The 22549-nt window shown below is 38.9% G+C and overlaps 3 long non-coding RNA genes across 3 annotated transcripts in view; 2 read left to right on the top strand and 1 right to left on the bottom strand.

The window, feature by feature from the left end:
* Positions 1 to 22549, bottom strand: part of LOC145550316 (uncharacterized) — a 195743-nt gene that overhangs the window by 170366 nt on the left and 2828 nt on the right. The gene's annotated exons all lie outside the window — the stretch shown is intronic.
* LOC145550314 (uncharacterized) lies at positions 830 to 2782 on the top strand. Its single transcript, XR_014086217.1, has 4 exons — positions 830 to 910; positions 1062 to 1130; positions 1699 to 1845; positions 2484 to 2782. It is a non-coding gene; the product is annotated as an uncharacterized LOC145550314 (long non-coding RNA).
* LOC145550315 (uncharacterized) lies at positions 18285 to 18766 on the top strand. The gene is made up of 3 exons (XR_014086218.1): positions 18285 to 18422; positions 18500 to 18574; positions 18666 to 18766. It is a non-coding gene; the product is annotated as an uncharacterized LOC145550315 (long non-coding RNA).

The raw sequence follows: 22549 nt of genomic DNA, 5'->3' as shown, positions 1-22549 counted from the left end.
GCTGGGCAAACTGTAACGGCCACCCGGGTGAGATTTAATAGGCGCTTTTAAATTGGTGAAATAATAATAATAATAATAATAATAATAATAATAATAATAATAATAATAATAATAATAATAATAATAATAACTAACTTCTGCATTTGTAGAAATGTCTTGTACATTTTAATGGTATTTCAACTTTAACGGACGCACCGGTTAAAGCCCAACGTTAAAGCTTCCATTGGGTGGAGGCGGCCTGCACTGTTGAACTGAAATACCGTTAAATATATTTAATATTTCAACAGCAGCTGTTTACCAGCTACTACCGAAATAGCAGCAGCTGTTCAACATCAGGTAAACTGCAAGTTAGAATTATGGGCCTCCATTAAAGAGTGGAGTTCAGCAGAGTTGACTGTTGATGGGGTTTCTAATGGACATTTATTGAAATTGAGTTTCTCTCTTTTTCTTTCCCCTTAGGATGGCTTTAACTAAAATACTCTCACAAAACCGGACACACCATTTTTAGACCACCCCCGTGAATATTAGGATCCTCCACATAAAGGAAGAGGAAAGGGTCATCAGCTGGGGGCTCGAAAATGGGAAGGCAAAAGTCCTACTGAGCAAAAAAACCAAGTGGCTGTGGTTACTGATGGAAATTCAGTCACAAAATATACGATATTTGAGAGAAATAAGAAAAACATCTTAGAGGATGAATCATATATTTTGAGAGAATATTCTCTGAGATGGAACGAGCACATTTCTACATGTCCTCCCTACCACTCAATTTTTTAAAGGTCCGAAGGTGTCCATTACTGTGGAGATTACAGCGAGGGGAAAGGCCCTGTTAGATCCGCCAGCCCCTGTGACTTGTTTATAAAACATAACAGTGGGGGGTGGCCTGATAAGTACAAAAGGAGAAATTGTCGAGGTTTGAATTTTTATATTTCTTATAATTGTATAATTTAATCTCAGACTTAATTTGCAAGCTGTAGATATCAAATAACTATAAAATAACCTGGAATGGCCCGTTACTGAACAATTTGTGAACTCTAAATTTGTTTTTTTTGGTTACTTTTTAGTTTGCTGCAGTGAGACTGGTTAAATCTGGGAGAGGCGAGGTACCGATCCGTAGTGCCAGGCTGAAAGAGGTTTCATAACTTGTTTTAAGATTTGTTCAAAGCTGCAGTTCTCAGCTTTTACAAAAACAGATAATCTGTGGGAAATAAAAAGTAAGTTCTTAATGCCATTTGCACTTAATACGGAAGATTCACTTAACAGTGAAGTAACACTCCTTGCACAGTGTTGGGTGGAAATGAGCAGCATGTACACTAATGATTGACAGTGCTGAGACCATTGCACTGCCATGTAATTTTGTACATGGCAGTGCAAAAATACACTTTCCATATGCAAAGGCACATGGCAAGAATGTAAATCAACCGATACTATATGAACCAATATTGATATATCAGATGTGTTGATATGTGATGGATATACAGTATAGACATAAATAGTTTACACAAAAATGTTCAAAGCATATTGTTGTAGAGTTATCTACAAACTAATCTGAAAAATGTCAAGTTGATGATGCAAAACTAGCTTGTATGTTGTTGTGCAGCCTGTGGTCAGACAAAGTACCTTAATGGGTTTTATCTATTTATTGGCATTAGAGAACTACTTGATACATGTCTAATTTGGCAGTCATGTTTGTAATTGCAGGGCAGCTGCACAATGCAGCTGTCATTGTGGAGAGAGGCAGTGATGGTGGAACTCCAAGTGGGGCAACATGTCCATGTTTTGCACATGACGTGCCAAGATTATGGATATGGCCCACAGCTGCAAAGCACGGCACACACAAAAGTAGAGGTATGTTGTCAATTCCTGAAGAAGTAAACTTCATTTTAAGTTGATTTAGAAAATTTAACTGACATTTTTTAAAATTGAAGGCTTCTAATTTAACCTATTTAGAAACTTTTGAGATATACACAAAGTTTGATGTGCTACTACTCTGAGTTACACCTAAAATTCTTTGTCAGTTTCAAAGTCAGTGAATGCCTTATTGCCAATATATATTAACATCCAGTTAACCATTCAATATTTTCTAGCTCAAGTCTATTATGCATTTAAAAAAAAACACTTAAAGAAACGAGAAACAACAATTAACATAAATGTACTGTAGATTTCCAACCAAGATGATTTTTATAATGTCATGTGACAAAATGCTATGATTATTGTAGCTTGATTTGCCTTTGGGGACTGTATAATATTTTAAATATATGAAGCACTTTGAATTTTCTAATTCCTGAAATGCACAAAACAAATGAACTTATAAAATGTAAATCAGAAGTAAACAGTACATATTATCAAGTTGTTATTTTCTTCTTTTACATTTAGTCTTGATCTTGTTTGTTTTTTTTTTCTAGTCTTTAGATGACAACATGAAAACTCACAAACAGGATTATATTTATAATATAAAATAATATTTGTTTGTACTGTATTCACAGGCTCAAAAGGAGGAGAACATGGAAGTCATTATAATCGGTGTCATGGACACGGATGACACGAATATGAAGGAAGTCCTCCTAGAGGATGACATCACTTTACTCGTGCCAGCTGCAGTATGGCAGCCTTTTGATGGGGAGTTGGAGCATGGGAAAATTGAGGCTCGAATTGAAATCAGAGGAAGAGAAATTCAAAAAATGTCAATGAAATAATTTGTCTTCAAAGTGAAAAAAAAATCTGTTAATGTTGTTATTTATGCATTGTTGTTGTTATTATTATTGTTATTATTATTAAATATTTAATCTAAACAAGATGAGTGTTTAAATGCATTTTGGGGTTTAAATCATGACTTCATCTGTTTTGCATACATAGGTGTTAAAAGTTTAATGCTTTTCACTTTTGAAAGAGTTATATTTTTAGCAATACATTGAGATTGCTTCTAGAGAGAAGTGCACCATTTGGAAATGAACAACATATATTTGTTATCAAATGCAATTTATTTGCTCATATTTTAACTTTCCAACTTAAAAAATTGCTTGATTGACAAAAAATTGCCCTTGTTTAACTTGAAAGAGCATACTTGTCATGTACTTTACACTGCGTCCCAAATTTATCTCAGTTTTTTACCAAATTTGGCTAGATTTCTCTCATTTGTTCCTGATTAGAATACAACCTGTAAATCAGTCAATAGGTTTTATTGAAAGTTCAACCTCATATCCATGACATTCTTCAGCCATTGAAATATGCTGATTATTTGCTGTTGCATAATATTTTTATTCTGTCTCACTTCTGCACACATCAGGCATTAAATTAAGAATTTGATTTTCTCATATAAAAATATTTAAGAAACTAAAAACCCATAATCATATTTGTGTTGTATTAGCTATGTTTTAATGGTTAATTTTAAGAATCATATTATTTTCTGCCTTAAAAAATAAAATAAAAAACTTGTTTAAATCTCAAAATTTAAATATAGCGTCATTAAAAAGCAAGACTACCTGCAGCTTTTGGTTTAGAAATTCAAATTTAAATTTAAAAGTATTTCTTTGCTCTCAAAGAAAAATTAAATGTTATTATAACTAATAAATTCTAATTCTTCATAGAGTTATTTTAGATAGTGATGGCTTTTGGTAGGAAATATCTCTTGAAAACACTCTATTACTTTTTAGCAGTGTTATGAAGAGGACAATTCGGTTTTCCACGATTTTCTTGGTTATATGAAGACTTTTTCTTTTCATCGTCATCTCCAGCAGTGCCACAATCATCCCCAGAGGCAAACCAGACTTGTTCATCAGATTGTTGAGACTTGAACTGTCATCTGTCAGTTCAAGTTAATTCAAGTTCTTAATTCAAGTTCAACTGTCCTCTTTCAATTTTCTTCCTGCATAAAAGAATGAAAAATAAGAGAGTTCATACTCATACATGTCGTAGGGAAATGTGTAATTATCTTATATACAGGAAAAAATTTAAGTTCCATTTTAGATCTTTAAGAGGTAAGTGTGCTAAAACATTTGTCCTAGTACATGCCCAAAAATGGCAAATTAGAGAATAAAAATAATTGGTATTGAAAGAAAACCAGGTACTGACATAGTTAATAAAAACATAAGTATCCAGATATCCTGAGAAAAAATTTTTTAGATTATAATATTTGTAGCTATCTACCGCATATAAAGAGCAATGCATTTATGTACTCACCTTGTCAATGCAATGAGCAGGTGGCTCGTCCATCCTACTATGGTCAACCAAAACAGCAGAAGATGCCTCCGCACTGCTCAGCTTATTTGTGTTCAAATTGAGGAACTGTTGACGTCAGGGCCCAGAGGATAACTTTTCACAAGTCATGTGCGTGTGTAGTCAGAGGAGACAGGTGAAGCAGAGCACCATCTGTCATCATGGAAAATAAAATGTAATAAAATCGTTTAAATTGGATTGCTATTTTCAAATAGCTATTTTTACTTAGCTTAACTAATTCTGATTTTTTTTTTTTTCAAAATCGCTGGATTTTCGCATTTTCCCACTAAAATGCTCAGAAGTGAAGCCGGTGATTATATATACATCTCTGATTTGCTCTCTCTCTCTCTCTCTCTCTTAATCATAATTAAGTATTTAAGTATTAAGTCGTTGCCTCAGCAACTATGAACCTCACTGATATCATATATATATATATATATATATATATATACACAAAAAAAAATTCCCTTCTCACCCTCCGCGGGTGGTCTGTTTCATCCTCTGAGCTCGGGTCCTCTACCAGAGCTTGAGGGTTCTGCGCAGTATCTTGGCTGTGCCTAGAACTGCACATTTCTGGACTGAGATGTCTGATGTTGTTCCTGGGATCTGTTTGAGCCACTGCTCCAGTTTGGGGGTGACTGCCCCGAGGGCCCCGATGACCACAGGCACCACTGTGGTCTTCACCTTCCAGGTCTTTTCCAGTTCCTCCCTGAGGCCCTGGTATTTCTCCAATTTCTCATGCTCCTTTTTCCTGATGTTGTAATCACTTGGTATTGCTACATCCACCACAACGGCTTTCCTCTGTTCTTTATCCACCACCACAATGTCCGGTTGGTTCGCCATTACCATCTTGTCTGTCTGGATCTGGAAGTCCCACAGGATCTTAGCTCGGTCATTCTCCACCACTTTTGGGGGTTTTCCCACTTTGATCTTGGGGCTTCCAGTCCATATTCTGCACAGATGTTCCTGTACACTATGCCCGCCACTTGGTTATGTCGTTCCATGTACGCTTTCCCTGCCAGCATCTTGCACCCTGCTGTTATGTGCTGGACTGTCTCAGGGGCCTCCTTGCACAACCTACACCTTGGGTCTTGTCTGGTGTGGTAGATCTGAGCCTCTATTGCTCTGGTGTTTAGGGCCTGTTCCTGGGCGGCCAGGATGAGAGCCTCTGTGCTGTCCTTGAGTCCAGCTTTCTCCAGCCATTGGTAGGTTTTCCTGACATCAGCCACTTCAGTTATTTGTCGGTGGTACATCCCATGTAGGGGCTTGTCCTCCCATGATGGTACTTCCAGCACCTTGTCTTCTGTTCCCCATTGCCTGAGACATTCGCTGAGCACATCGTCTGTTGAGGCTTTGTCCTTGATGTATTTATGGATCTTGGATGTTTCATCCTGGACATTGGCTCTCACACTCACTAGTCCTCTGCCTCCTTCCTTACGGCTCGTGTACAGTCTCAGGGTGCTGGATTTGGGGTGGAACCCTCCATGCATGGTTAGTAGCTTCCTAGTCTTAACATCCGTGGCCTTCATCTCTTCCATTGGCCAGCTAATTATTCCGGCAGGGTATCTGATTACTGGTAAGGCATAGCTGTTTATTGCACGGATCTTGTTCTTGCCATTGAGCTGGCTTCTCAGGACTTGCCTTATTCGTTGGAGGTATTTGGCTGTGGCTCCTTTCCTTGTGACCTCATCGAGGTTGCCATTTGCTTGTGGTATTCCCAGGTACTTGTAGCTGTGCTCTGTATCTGCTATTGTTCCTTCTGGGAGTGAGACCCCTTCTGTGTGGACGACCTTCCCTCTCTTTGTAACCATCCGACCACACTTCTCTAGTCCGAATGACATCCCAATGTCAGTGCTGTAGATCCTGGTGGTGTGGATCAGTGAGTCGATGTCTCACTCGCTCTTGGCGTACAGCTTGATGTCATCCATGTAGAGGAGGTGACTGATCGTAGCCCCATTCTTGAGTCGGTATCCGTAGCCAGTCTTGTTGATGATTTGGCTGAGAGGGTTCAGGCCTATGCAGAACAGCAGTGGGGACAGAGCATCTCCTTGGTATATGCCACATTTGATGGACACTTGTGCAAGTGGTTTGCAGTTGGCTTCAAGGGTGGTTTTCCACAGCCCCATCGAGTTTGCAATGAAGGCTCTTAGAGTCCTATTGATGTTGTACATCTCTAAGCATTCAATGATCCAAGTGTGTGGCATTGAGTCATAGGCTTTCTTGTAATCAATCCAAGCGGTACACAGGTTGGTGTGTCGGGTTTTGCAGTCTCGGGCAACTGTGTGGTCTACAAGGAGTTGGTGTTTGGCTCCTCTGCTATTTATGCCTATGCCCTTCTGTGCCTTGCTCATGTATGTATCCATGTGCCCGCTTATCTTAGCCGCTATGATGCCTGACATGAGCTTCCATGTTGTAGAGAGACAGGTTATTGGCCGATAGTTGGATGGGACTGAACCCTTCGAGGGTTCCTTCTGTATCAGGATTTTTCTTGCATTTTCGGCAGCAGTCATTGTCGGTTAGCAATTCTTATAATTCTCATAGCCATTCTTCAAGACAGCTTCTTGAAGCTCATAAAAAATACAATATGTATTATTCAGTATTAATAATTTTTATTTGTGGCATTATTAATCATTACTTACTTGTGTTTGTATATCAATACATATAAATATGTATTGATATTACTAAATAATGTATTTAATTTTGAACGGCTGTGTGCTTTGTGATATGCTGATCATACATCAATATCAGAATATTCCATTCCTATTGTTATAGCCAGTAAGCATATTTAAATATGCTGAACTCTGTAATAAAACATACTTAAAAATACAATTGTTTATAAATGTAGCTTTGATAGATGTTTGAATATGGTTTCCAGTAACAAAAAAGCGTGTTATGATCGATTAAACGCGCTGATACGTCATCGTGCCTGCTAAACACAGAACGCTGAGTGGGTGGACCGCTCCAAGATGGCCGCCCGAGATATAGACGAGAGCTGTCACTCATCAACAGAGCGGTGTTTATGACAGTGATGAAGAAGAAGTGCTATTTAATAAGAGTTAAATCTAATACATTTTGAACTTTGAACAAAAGCCACAGTAAGGCATGAGTAACGAAGGGAAATAAGGAGTCTATATGATTTTGAATGTAATTATTTTAATTTTGCTTAAATGGTTTGCACCTCGGGGCCACCGTAGTAAAATCGATAATTTGGGTGTAATCCTAATCTAGCCCTCACTTAATTTTATTAACTGCGGGATGAAGAAAAAAAAGACCTGCTTTAGTGTGTGGCGAGAACAAGAGTACAAACAAGAACACGTAAACCTGCCACGGCTTTCTGGACATGCGCAGTTGAGGGGCTTTAAGTGGCGTTCTTTGAAAGTCACCTGCATTTGCTGAGCGGGGTAAGTTCCTGCCGCCTCTCCCACAGTAAGTTAAATTTTCTATGTAATATTTTGTTTATGACAGTGATGAAGAAGCAGTGTTATTTAATGAAAATTTATGCTAATACATTTTTAACTTTCAACAAATGCCAGAGGAAGGCATAAGTAATGTTAGAATTAATTTTAAGGCGATAAAAAAATAAATGTAGCTGTAAATGGTATGTTTCAAAACACGAGTTGTACACGAGACTTAAAACTGGTGCTAAATCTTTCTTGAATTGATTTAACAAGCTTGCAAAATCTACAGTCGTAATCAAAGTGGAAATATCCGAGTGCTCCTGAATGTCTCTGACGTTTTGCTTGGCGTTCTCTGCCGTTACGTTCTCCCTTCTTCGTTTGTGCCCAACAGGTAAGCGGTGTTTTAATTGGGTTTGTTGTAATAATAAAATTATAAACAATGAGAGACGGTTTCGTTGTCAAAGAGTTATTACATAATTGCTTAAGTGTGGCTGTAACTTAATAAGGCTGAAAACAGCTATATGTAGTTTTTTTCTGATAGCAAACAATCATTAGCATATGCTAAAATTGACGGCTGCTGTATAACTCGAATGAAAACCAGTCTATTAAGATTGAAGAGGGTATTTCCAATTAACTTAATTTATAACCATGTATGTTAGTATTTCTTTATGATCAGCTTCTATTCAGCTAACTATGTATAAAATTGCAACCGTAATCTCGGAGTTAATTAGACTTTGCAGTTCAGCTGAAACTGGGACTGTCAGCTGTTAAGGGGCTGTTAGATAAACGTTGGTTTGTTCTTGGGATGTGCCTTGCAGAGGTGGCTTGCAATAATCAGAAAATATAAAAGATGAAAAACAGTTTCATTCTTAAATATATTAATAATTGCTTCTTAACGAATCGCCATACCATAATGAAGTTATAGACAGCTAACCATCTTATTTTTATAGGTGCCGACCGTTAGCATCACATGCTAACATTGACGCTTAATATATAACTTCACTGAAAACCACTCTATTCAGAATGAGGAATGTATAATAATCTAATTAACCTTATGCAGTATAATTTTCATAATCTAATTTTAACCATGTATGTTAGTATTTGTCTTCATGGTCAGCTTCTATTCAGCTAACTAATTTAAAAATAAAATCACCTGTAATAGTCGCAGTTAATTGGACTTTGCGGTTAACCTGGAACTGTCAGTCGTTAAGGGACTGTTGGGCCGTTAGGCCCAACAGTTTGTTCTTGGGTTGTGCATTGCAGGTGAGCAGTGTTTTAACTGGGCCTGCCATAATCGAAAAAAAGGATGAAACACAATTTAATTCTTACAGATGTTAATCGCATCTTAACTATTGCCATAAGTTGTAAACAGCTAACCATCCTATTTCTGATGGGTACTGTCCGTTAGCATGATAGGCTAATATTGACGGGTGCTTGACTGAAAGCCATTCTATTCAGAATGAGAAATGTGTATCCAATTAGTATAATTCATAACCATTCATGCTACTCTTTGTCTTCTCGATCAGCTTCTATTCAACGTAATTTGAAAACCCAGCAGTAATCCTCGGAGTTAATTGTAGCCAATCAGAGTTTAAAGACCCAGCCACTGTTTGTGCAGTGGCAGGGTTAAAAGCATTTGTCGAGCACAAATGCTTTTAACAATAAATCAAGGCAAGACTGGACATTTTATACTGCTCCTAATACATATGTCAAGTTGGGTACACATCTTTCTGTACTGCTAGAAACATAGATTTCATTAAAGAATATTAATCTGCTTGTAAACCCGATTTCTGTAGTGAGTTTATTAATTTATGCAAATATTCCAAGATAAATAGCTAATAATGAACTGTGCTTTCCAACGTGTTGTGTATTTTCTTTTTTTGATCAAGTCAATAATTGTGAGATAACACACAGTGTCTTTTCACAGACTGAAAGAAAACTGCTCACCGCTCACCAACGTGCTTTGGCTGGTAAGTACATTGCAAAGTTCAGCAGCCTGTCAAGCACAAATGCTTTTAACAATAAATTAAGGCAAGACTGGACATTTTATACTGCTCCTAATACATATGATAAATAATATTGATCTATTTGCAACTCGGATTCATAATATTTATGAACATATTTATTAAAAATATTTACTTTTTAAAAAAATTCTTGTAATTATTCAAAGTGAAACAGCAAATAGTGAATAGTATCCATTTACCAATGTGTCCGGTCGTACTGGTGGTGTCTGTGGACCCTTGGATAACTTTGACTATGTGTCTTTTCTCAGACAGAATCTTGTCCTGACGTCCTTTGGCTGGTAAGTACATTATTTTTTAAAGATAAACTGCTTCTAGATCACATCAGCAAACTGCATTACAACATTCTCTATTTGGAAAGAATGAAAATATGACCAGATAGTGACAATGTGGAAAACCTGAAAATGTTTGACAGTTTCATTCTGAACTAACATCTCATGAACACAGAAATCTCACAAATTGAGCTGAGAAACTTAAAAGCTTTTTAGCAAACTTCCACATTTTGTTGAAATATTTTTTTTCTGTACTGTGCTACCATCTTTGTGCAGTAAACCAATGTGTAATGTGGTGGTGATCTTATGGGCTGTCTAAAATCCATAGTGTCACTCCCAACTCTTAATCTTCATTGCTATAGCATTTCAGATGCACTATTTAAAAAGGCCCAATTAGGGACAAACGCTCACAGCAATAGCAGAATGATGCAAACATTGGACTGCTGCTTTTTAAGTTTGTCAGTTTTGTGTATGTGCTCCTGTCAAATAAATTCAATAAATTCAACTGTTGTTTACCTCCTTTCAGACTACCTAGACATTGCCCCACTTCTGCTCAGTGAGGTGAGTACTAGCAATGTGTGGCTTTATTTGATTGAAAAAAGTTAGCTGTCACTGAACACCTCAGTGATTGTTTATAAAAACCCTGAGGGTTGTGTACGTAGTTAAATGTACAAGACTTTAGCATCTTTAAACCTGTGTAAGACCGGGCTGAAAGTCATTTGATCAGCAACTGGATATGATGACATCCATGTTTCTACATTTAAATCAGTGTCTGATTCTCATCACAATGTTTGAATTCATTCAGGGTCAGAATTTATGTGCTTTGACTTGCTTTTGATGGACAGAATCAGTCTTTTGGGAGTAGGACTAACTGAAGAAGCTACAAGGAACATTTACATTTTTTTAGAATTGAAATACTCTATTATGTCACATGGAAAAATGTGAATGTCAAGAGTAAGCAACGAATACATAAAAATAACACCCTTTAATTGTTTGAGAAAGGAATGTTTGTATTTGGATCTGATTTGAATATCTGATGATAACCTAATTTATGTCACTTAGACATCTCTAATCAGACAGGGGTATGCTGCCACTTAAAAAAGAACCTGGTAGAGGTTCTGAACATGACACGCTTATCTTCCAAGAGGTTGTTATGAGCTGACAAGTCCAGAAATGTTTAGATCAAAGCAGTTTGTGTACAGACACCAAAGAACCTTAGCGGATATGTGTTCTGGACCCCAGAATGTTTTCTGATCAGCTACTAACAAAACGTTTTTACACTCCCTCACAGAGAGAAGTGGACCTAGACACCTTCCTCCCTGGTGAGCGGATGTTCCAACGTGGATCAGCCGAGCAGTCACAGCTGATTCAACCTGACTCACACACAATCATATCTACAGACATTTGCTTTAAATTGGATCCAAACAGGATATGTTGGTTGTGCTCACATGAGGACCCTGTTGCCCAAAACCCTGTAAGAAACATGACTCAGTACAGCAACAACCCTCTGAGTTGTTTTGTGGACTAATGATGAGGTTTTCTGTCTTGATGAGGTTTTCTGTCATGCATCTCTTCAGAGCTTGAACCTTATCAGATGAAATCTGACCCAGAAACTGCTCTGTTGAGAATGTTTCATTTTGATGTCTATTGGCTGTTCTTTGTCTCGCAGGTGTTCCACGGACCCTCTTTCTCTAACCACTGTCGGAAGCATTTTAATTTTCCAACTGTGTTTTTTCCTTTCCTCTTCCTTCCAACATATCTGGAAAACCATTTTCTGTGCATTTTTCTATCCCATCCCTAAACTGACAAGCATTTCCACAAACCAGCATCCCAATAGGTGGCCTGGTTTTTCCGAATTCAGGAGCCGGTTTACCAGTAACCAGAGTTCCCTTTTTTTCTTCAACCATCAGTTTACTGCCAAATTGATGTTTGCCTGTCTCTCTTAATCTAGTTTACCAGTAACTAGATCTGTTTTCCCCTCACATCTTACGTCCTGTGACCTCTGAACAGTTGTGACATCCATTTTCTGAATATCGTGGCATCCATTTTCTGAATCTCATATCGTGGCATCTATCATAAATGCATTTCATGTCATGTGAAATCATTTCATGAACTGAGTTTACCAGTAACTCATCTGACTATCTATTGAGAACCTGAGAGAATCTCCCCTCTCACTGCTCTGTCTTTCCTATCTACCTCTCTCCGCTGTAAGAGTAAATAACTGGGAAGCTTGACACTAAGACGTCTTGTTGAGTAATAATTTAATAAGTTTGAAAAGCTTCCATTTCAAAATTGGCTGAAAATAAATAATTACTCAAACAGGTCAACTAAAAACTTGATCTGGATAAATTTTAAAATTGAAAACAAAAATTGTTTTCTACTGAAATACATTGCTCCAATTCTATTTGGACTTAAGTAAAGCTCTCGTCTTGTCTGTCAAAATAGACATATAGACCACTATTGACATAAAATCGAAAACAGTAAAAAAAAATAACTTTAAAGTTTGATATTTCTAAGACGTCTTTTTGAGTAATCTGATTTGGACCTGAAGTTTGAAAAAGTTCTATTTCAAAATTGGATTATAATTTTCTATTTTAAATAATTTCTGAAACAGATCAGCTAAATACTTGATCTGTATACATTTAAGAACTGAATCCAAAATTAATCTACTGAGCTAAATATTGAACAAAATTCCAATTGGACTGAAGTAAAGCTCATTTCTTATCTGAGCTGCCTAATTCGTGTTCCTGCCTACTGCTACTGACTTTGGACTGAACTTCAGGTTTGTTCACAGGTTTGTACTGACTATCTATTCAACACTAATACATTCATTGTATGTACATTGGTGTAGTTTTGTATTGTATCTGCTTATCTTGAGATACAAAGATCAGTAAGGACCATTGGAGTTGCTGTTTCCTGCTTGACCTGTCCAGAAGTTGAATCAACAATGCCTAGAAAGGGTCAGCGTTCTCAGGCTCAGAAGCTCAGATGGCAGAAGGAGAAATGGTCTCAGAGTAATCAAGTGACAGGTACTGACTCTGAGAACAACAACCAGCAGTTTCAGAATATACTGTACGCTGATGTTACACAGAGAAAGCTTTCTAGAGATGCGATGTGTGTGGGGGAGTCTTTTGAAAGAAAGCATGTAAATGATAGAAGTGAAAACAGTTTATCTTCTGTGGTAGCACTATCTGACACCAAAACAGCTTTCCAGCATGATGCAGGAGATACAAAGCAAAGTGCATCACAGGTCTCTTATGCTGACACGTTGAAAAGGGGATGTGGTTCAGCTCGGCAGTCTCAAGTTAATGTAGAACTTCAGCCATCAGTGACACATGTGTGTGCCTCACGGAGTCAGGATTCGTTGAAAATGGAATGTACAGGAACAGTCAGTGTATGGCCAACAGTTTGGTGTTTCTGTATTTTTTTCCACGAGAATGAAACAATTACCAGACCAGATCTTGACCTTGTTCTGGATAAAGGTGATGCTGTGTACAGACAGGCTAGAGAAAGATTTCCTCGTAGCATCCATTTGGCAACTGATGAACTACCAAACGAGGTAATTGCACGCAGGTCAAGATATCATGTGGAAATGACTCCATTCCCAGTTTGTGGTACATTTGGAGGGGGAGAGACTTATCCAAGCCTGGAAGAAGCATTGAGCCATTTGTCATCAGATGTACAATATGGGCTGCTGATCATGTCAGGCTTAGCCATTGCTGTTTTCAGAAGCAGATCTGGCGAATATGGATACTTTGACCCGCACACAAGGAACAAAAATGGAATGCCAATGACATTTAGTCTTTTAAACTTTGGCACAGCAGTGATGCTAAAATTTACCCATCTTAGTGACATGATTCACAGATTAAAGTCAATTTACACAATGCTTAATGTACCATCATCTTGTGTATTTGAACTCCAGCCCCTGTCATTTTACCAGAGAGGTACTTCAGACACAGTTCATACGTCTCCTCTGTTATATGAATCTGAGACACCAAGTGTTGTTCAACATCAGGTTGAGTCTGCTTCCCTTACACAAAACATTCCTGCTCTTGAGTCAAACATCAATGTTGAAGTCATGTCTCCTGTTGCAAGTAGTCCTTCTGATGATGTATTTGAAGGTATATCTAATGCAATTAGTTTAATGTTGTCTGTGACACAAAAAAATACAGCATTCCCCATTACCAGTTCAGAGAGAAATGCAAAATGTGCACTTTTGGAAATGCCTTTGAAACTGTCAAAGTGTCCTAAAGTGAAAAGAAAAAGATGAAGATGAGACTACTTATGATTGAGAAACCGAGACAAAGAAAAGAGAATCAGAAGAGGAAGGAAAGAGAAAACTATGCGTTAAGGGAGTCCTTCAAAGCAAAGAAAAGATCTTATTCTCGCAGGAAGTTTCAAAATAACCCTTAAAGAAATCAAAAGAAAAGACTGTACATGAAAAATCTGTATAGACAGAGTTCTGAGTTTAAAGAGAAACAAAGATCACGCATCAGGACAGCATACAGGGATAATGAAAATTTTAAACAACGACAAAAAGACTATGTCAAAAGTTGTTATAGAAATAATCTTGTATATCAGGAACGACAGAAAAGCTACATAAGAAATTCATACCAAAATAATTTAACATTTAGACAGAGACAGAGATCTTATGTGACTGAGCTTTATGCAAAAAACAAAGAATTCCGGCTGAGACACAAAGAGAGGATGAAAAAACTGATGACAGACAGATACCATGGTGATAGTTCATTTAGGACAATGCATAACATCAGATGTGCAATTAAATAAAAAAAAAAGATACAGACAGATGAAAAGATTCCCCCAGAGAGAAACAGAGGACCTTAAAATGCATGTTTTACAAACTGTCTGCCAGAGAACAGACTGATTAATGAAGCCATTTCAGTTTTCAGATTAAATATAAAGGCTGGCCCTACTTATGTGTGCACTGTGTGTCACAAGTCCTCGTTTCCCAACCAAGTAGAACTCTGTAAAAGGTCAAATTATGTAAAGAAACCAGATGTGGTTGAACAGTGTCTAACAGGCAAGTATGTCCATGTTTGCGATGAAAGCTGCACGGATAGACAGTGTACAGTTCCTCATGAGAGAAGTCAAGAGTGGATTTGTCACACATGCCACAGACATCTAAAGAAAGGATGCATGCCACCCCTAGCAGCAGCAAACAAACTTGACTTGGCAGAAATTCCCAGTGAACTGTCAGATTTGAATATTCTGGAAAGACACCTGATTGCTAAGTGCATTCCGTTTGCAAAGATCATTCCGCTTCCAAAAGGCAGACAAAGATTAATAAGGGGCAATTTTGTGTGTGTACCTTCAGAACTTCAAGAAACAGTCAATGCCTTGCCCAGGCTTCGGAGTGAGTCCCAAGTGATGCGAGTAAAATTGAAGCGACGTTTGTCCTACAGAGGTCATCAACTTTTTCAGACAGTAACCTGGTCTAAACTAATTTCTGCATTACTAAAACTGAAGCAGAATCATCCAGAGTATCGGGACATGAATATTAGACATGAAGCTGAGCTTTGTGACCCTACACTTCCTGATAATGATGACAATGATGATGACGATAGCAAAGTAAGTATGGATGAGGATGAGTATGATGAAGCAGATCTGATGGAAATTGACGAGTATGAGAAAAATGCTATATGTGAGGCAGAAAATGAGGCTGAAAATGATCAGGACAGTGATTGTGAACAACTCCAGCCACAGATGAATGATGGAGAAGAAGGTGATTTGCCAAATGGAGGATTCGCTATAGAATCATGCCTTCAGCCTCCTGACATATCAGAAGAGATACTTTGTTTCTCTGAAAGTACATACTGCTTGGCGCCGGCACAATCAAATTCACCCGTCAGCTTTTTTAAGACCCCAAATTTGGAATCCATGAGCTTCCCGGTACAATTTCCAACATCAGAGAACACTTTGGACACAAGGAGACTCATTAAAGTGACACCAAGTGGATATTTCAAGTCACGGCTATTTCATGTTGATAATCGCTTTGCCAGAGACCCAACATACTTGTTTTTTGCACAGTTTGTGACAGAGATACACTTGGCTAACAACAGCATGACGATTCAGCTACGAAAAGGAAAGACCAGAACCAGAGATGGTCGCAGAATAACCTCAGGTATGTTGCAGGACAAACGAGAGGTTGAGAAACTGGTGAGAAATAAAGACGCCATGAGATTCATGCAACCTCTAAGAGGTACTCCAGCATACTGGAACAGAGCAACAAAAGACTTGTTCAGTATAATTCGTCAAATTGGCACCCCCTGTTTTTTTGTCACGTTTTCAGCTGCAGAGTTCAGATGGCCTGAAATCATTCAAGCCATAAAGAGGCAACAAGGTGAGGAAATTGATGTCGACGCTCTTGACTGGACCGCCAAGTCTGAGATTCTGCGATCCAATCCTGTCACCTGCATGCGTTTATTTGATAAGCGAGTTGAGGCACTTTTCAGAGATTTGTTGCTGTCAGATGCTCAGCCTTTGGGAAGAGTGATTGACTATTTTTACAGAGTTGAGTTTCAGCACAGAGGAAGTCCACACATCCATGCGATGCTATGGGTTGAAGGAGCTCCACAGCTGGATGAGTCAGACGATCAAACTGTGTGTAATTTTGTTGATAAATACATCTCGGCACAGCTTCCTGATCCAGACAGAGAACCAGAACTGTATCGGAAAGTTTCTGAAGTTCAGAGACACAGTAAGAATCACACCAGATCTTGTTTCAAGAGTGTGAACTCTGGTTGTCGATTTGGTTTTCCAAAGCCCCCTGCAGAAACACAGTGATCTCCAGACCAGGTGAGAACAATGACACTGAAACTGCCAAAGCCAAACTCAGACCTTTGATGCAACTCCTGAACGAACCTGAAGTCGCTTCCATGAGTTTAGAGCAGATCCTTTCTCAAGTCTTTGCCCTGCTGACGTTTTGCACATTTTTGCAACCAATAAGTTGGTGGATGAACACAATTTGGCAACTCTGAACTTGTTACATTCCAACATCATCACCATCGACGCAGATGACTTCCAAAAGGATCCACGGACAGGCAGAATGGCACGCAAAGAAAGACCATGCAAGGGAGGTAGAAATGATTTAGCAGACACTTTGAAAGTTGCCGTTGGAGCTCAGGTCATGCTCACCAGAAATATCGATGTTCAAAATGGACTAGTTAATGGTGCATTTGGTGTCCTAACAGCTGTTGTAACTTCTGACACTGATGAACACAGCATCAGTAAGCTGGGCCTGACGATGGATAATCAGACAAGTGGGACCAGAAACCAAAGTGGACCTTCAGAGACTGCCAATCTTGTTTACATCGAGAGAGCGGAGGAGAATCTGAAGCTAAATGGAGTGGTACGTAGACAGTTTCCTGTGAAACTGGCTTTTGCTTGTACTATTCACAAAACCCAAGGCCTAACAACAAATGCAGCTGTGGTGTCTTTGAAGAAAATCTTTGAACCAGGTATGGCATACGTAGCTCTCAGCAGGGTAACGTCTCTCAGTGGACTCTACCTACTGGATTTCGACGAAAAAAAAATATTTGCCAATCCTCAAGTCACTGCAGCTCTTCAGACCATGAGACAAGCCAGCGTAGATGACATGATGCCTCTTCTTCAGGTGAAAGAAACTTTAAACAGGCCAGAAACACTGGTAATTGTTTCGCATAACACCGAGGGACTCCCATCTCACATCTGTGACATAAGAAAACATCACGAACTGTGTCTGGCAGATGTGCTGTGTCTGACTGAAACTCACCTAAAAGGATCTTTTGTTTACGACAATCTGCATCTGGATGGCTACAATATGTTCAAACGAAACAGACATGTGTCATATTCAAATTTTCCCCAAATGGCTTCCAAAAGTGGAGGTGGTGTGGCTGTTTATGTGAGAAACCATATTAAGGTTAATGAAAGACAATATTTGCAAAATGTGACTGATCTTGAGTTTGTGGCTTAGAAGGTTGAGTCTCCATTCAGGGCAGTGATTGCAGCTGTGTACAGACCTCCTAACTACAGCCTGAGACCGTTCCTGGAAAATCTGGTAAGCCTTCTGGATGCACTGGAGATGTTGGACTGTCACCCTGTCATTGTATGTGGAGATTTCAACGAGAATCAGGTACGCACCAGGGCAAATTCTGGAGCTGTTTCAGTCTCGGGGATATGTACAGTTGATCACTTCTGCTACCACAGAGAAAAAAAACATTGCTTGATCTAATTTTCATTTCTCAGCCACAGAAATCTTTACATTCAGGTGTGATGAGAACATACTACAGTTACCATGAAGTGGAGCTATTTGATTTGTAAGTGTGAATGTTCACTTCTTTTCTCTGAGAATGCTATTGTTACTCATGATAAATCTCTTGCATTACAGATTAAAGTGTCTTAAGTCGTAGCTCGGCCATCCACTCCAATCAAGCTGAGACTCTCACAGCTAAACATGAAGTTAACATCTGTTCATGAAACTTCACTTACAAGACATTGTGTCTCCTGCAGCAAGGTTGAAGGTAACTACCTATCATGTGTCATAGGACGTTTACCGTTTATAGGTCATTACAACACATGTTTTCTCTTGGTTTCTCAGGAGGACTTTCCCATGCATGTCTGGTATCCCCAAGGCATCCCTTTCACCAGCAGAGATGAGGTGCAGCCGACTCTGGTGAGAACTCAATATTGCTTCTGTTCAACTAACTGAGAAATAACTACAATCTTTGTCCAGCTGACTGTCGTATTTATTTTTTCATCTTTAGTGGCCGTCATGTTAGCGTGATACGACAGCAAAACGCGTTGTGACAGATGACACGATACAACAGTCGGCATTCCAGGACACCTGTGACGAGGACTGAGGTTTCCATTTGTCAGGTTCAAACACTAGACATTTCTTACACACTGCAAAAAACAGAGACAAAGAGTCAGTGATGAGTTTCTTACTCGCGAGGAGAGTGCCTCAGAGAAAGCTTCAGTTACAATCTCCGACCAACACTCTGAAGTTTCTCTGCTCGCCTCGCTCTTTTATTAGATTAGGAACGCCCTAATTACATGAAGCTAAAGGGGGGGGGGAAGTATACTCTGTTGAAGCTTGACACAGCAACTCTTATCCATATAAGATAACTTGAACAGCACATTCTCTTCGAGGCTGTTGGGGTGAGTTCCTGTCCTGCAGCTTATCTTCTGCAACACAAGAAGCGAACAAACAACAGACAGAACAAACTTCTAAAAGTGGCATAACACTATAAGCTTCATATAAGAAAGATTAAATAATAATTCTAACATTTCCCTCCTGTTTATGCCATTTTTTAGCCAGATCTAGTCCTTACTCAATAACTTCTTTCGATTTTCTATTGGTAATTCATTAAGCGGTTCAAAACAGGTACACTCAGAGGGAAAAGGACACATTCACACCTTACATCATTAACATTGTATTACAAGTTCGACCTAGGAACATTTGGGTCAGGATACAAGTCTGGAAGGTTGAGAGACATTTCATCTTCTTCATCACTGGACTCAGCATCTGTTACATTTTTATTGTCGGCAGGAGGAAGGAGAGAATACACTTGTTCCTGCATCGGAGTGATGGCAGTGGTGATGAGCTTTTGAATTAAAGCTCTGATACAGGGAATACAACAACATCCACACAAGGCCAGTATTGCTGCAAACACAGCTATGGAAATTAAGACAGAGACTATTAGTTGTTAATATTTGCCAAATACATTACCCAAAACGTCCCACATTTCTGTATCAGCTCCAGAGTGGTCTTTCATTTTGCTGTTTAGAGCCCTCAACCCATCCAAGGCCTTGGTGAGGCTGCCATCTGCAGTGGTTTTGTTGGGGATAAGGGCGGAGCACTGCTCCCCAAAAAGGGCGCAGACCCCACCCCTCTCAGCCAACAAACATGTCAACAGCAATGCGGTTTTGGAAAGCCATCAGGGAGGTAGCTGACAGTTGCTCGTGGACGGCTGAGAAACCTTGCTCTGTTTTGTTACCTAACCTCTGGACATTGTAGTGGATGTAGTTTTATTCTATCAACATTTTTATTTATTTATCATCAGGTACACCACGTGGGACCCCAATACTGTCTATATAGGTGGGATCATCGTCATCTTTCAGAGAGCGTTTCTGACGCTGCTGCCACACTGATGGAAGCACATTACCTAGTGATTCAAGTAGTTGTGGTACTGTCATAGGGTATATTGAAACAGGTAACATCAGAGTCACTACAGTGCACAAACCAGTAGTATTTAATGGCAGTTTATCAAACAACCTGTTATCTCCACACCACCCCCAGATGTCACTACGGGATAATGGTTGGAAGTACCGAGTAACATTTACTATAGTCGAACAATTTCCTGAACTCACATTCATTTGGGAGCGTTGCTGGAACCACTCTCAAAAGTGGTCGTGGACCCATACATATCACACAGTCCCCTTGTGGAACTTTTGCAGCCTGTTCTATCATTAGAAGCCAGTTGTTGCTTCGGCTGGTAACTCCTGTGGTTATTCTAATTAGCTCATCTATATCATCATCATCATCTGCATTGAATATAGTCATTTCAGAACTTGCGAGTTTGGTTGAGTGTGGGTCCGCCACCATTATGCCTGGGGAGACGTTATTTGACTCTGTGATGTTCTGGCACAGGGAAATCATTTTATAGGGGTCTTTTCCACTTTTCTCAATCCACAAAGAGAAATAGAAACAAGGAACATCACTTTTGAAAGGGATCGGATTGTTTGTGGTGTTTATGATTATTTTTATTTCTTTATTGATTTTTTCCCAGATGTATAACCTTAGCCCAGTACTGTGCTTTGGTATTTATCTTTGGATTTGGCCTCCAGCTATCCCCTGTGTAGGCGAAAACATTTTCCCATCTCTTTGATCATAACCTGCCCAGGCATTGCCTGGGTAGCCCCCAATATTGATCTTATTCAGGTCCAGAGAAATCACAGTTGCCAATCTAGATGCATTAACACACAGGTAGATTTCATCTACAACCTCTTCACCTGACCCTTTACAGGGATTTTCCATGTCCCTAACCTTGGACACCACGTACAACTCTTCCCAGGTGGCATCCATACTTCTCGGTGTTATGTGTTCTTCTCTTACTTTTGTTTCATACCAAAATAATAGGAGAGCTGCAATAATTACGACCGCAGCTCCTACACCAAAGATCACCTTATTTCTTTTAGTGGTCATGTTTTATGTTTTGATTCCCTTCCTAAGAACCCCTCGGCAGAGTTGTGGACTATCTTCACCGGTTTGAGACAACTGTATACTAGAAATACAGTTCCCTTTGTACCACGGGCTTCCTCTGGGGGTCTAGCTGAAGGTAGGCAAAACTTTGTTCATAAAAGGTAGAAAAGGCTGATGACCAAAAACACTTAGCAATACTGTAGCAGTGAAGGCTATTACTAAGAGAGTTATTTTAGTTCCAACATTTTTCTCATATAGTCTGCTAGGTTAGGTTCATCCTCTGCTTCCCATTCATTTTTAAATAATGGAAGTCTGTACGGTCTCCCAAATAGTGTTTCATAAGGTGTTAGCCCTGATGTACTAGTGATGTTTATATACATTTTAACTAGGTCCAAACACCGTGTCCAGGGCCTTCCTGTTTCTTCCATACACTTCTTTAATCTATTTTTTATAGTACCATTCATTCTTTCTACCAGTCCTGCACTTTGTGGGTGGTAGCTGCAGTGGTTTTTTAAGTTTATGTGGAAGGCAGTTCCTATGTTTTTTACCACTTGGTTCACAAAGTGTGTACCATTATTACTATAGATTTTTCTGGTATTCCATATCTGGGTATTATGTCTTTACATAGGGCTTTTGCCACTGTTAGGGCATCTGGTGTTTTAGTTGGGAACAGTTCTATCCATTTTGAAAATGAATCTATGATCACTAGACAGTACTTTTTCCCTTCACTTTGATTTAGTTCTATAAAGTCCATGTGTATACTCTGGAAAGGATAGTTAGGTGTTGGAAACCTCCCTCGCTTTGGACGTAGATTACCTTGAGCGTTGTGCTTAGCGCATATGAGACAAGCTCTACAAAAATTTTTTTGAATATAGATTAAATTAAAACCATAGGTTGTATAATGCTGTTTTACTAATCCTACCATCCCTCCTGTTGAGACATGTGTCTTCCCATGGCTCAATATTGCTGCCCATTTATATAGATTTTTTGGTAGGATTGGTTTTCCTTCTGGTCAGATGTATAAGTCATTTTTTACAGTTGCTCCACTTTTTATCCAGGTTTTTTGTTCTAGTGTGCTTGCTTGTTTTTGCATGTCTTTCAATATTTCATTATCGATTTGTTCTTCTGTGGACCACAGTACTTCTTTTTCTCCCATTGCTGCTTGCTTAGCTGTTTTATCTGCAAATGCATTTCCCAGTGAAACAGAATGTCTTAGGTCAGGTAGATTATAAATTTCAATCTTCCCTAAAGTCTTTCCGAAAATACTACTTCTGGCAGCTGAAGGAGGAACAGCTTATCCTGCTCTCTCCCGTCCTTACTGATAACTTTGCTTGTGGATTATTTTTTAAAGTCACAATTTTTATGGTTTTATTCACATTATCGACATCATAACTGGATTACTTCAAACCTAAAGACCAGGAGATTTTTTCTCACTTTTTATTTTTT

Source organism: Poecilia reticulata, unplaced genomic scaffold (genome assembly GCF_904066995.2).
Source record: "Poecilia reticulata unplaced genomic scaffold, P_reticulata-male-v2 Scaffold_33, whole genome shotgun sequence".
Classification (NCBI taxonomy): Eukaryota; Metazoa; Chordata; class Actinopteri; order Cyprinodontiformes; family Poeciliidae; genus Poecilia; species Poecilia reticulata.
This window is presented reverse-complemented; position numbering and strand designations above follow the sequence as displayed.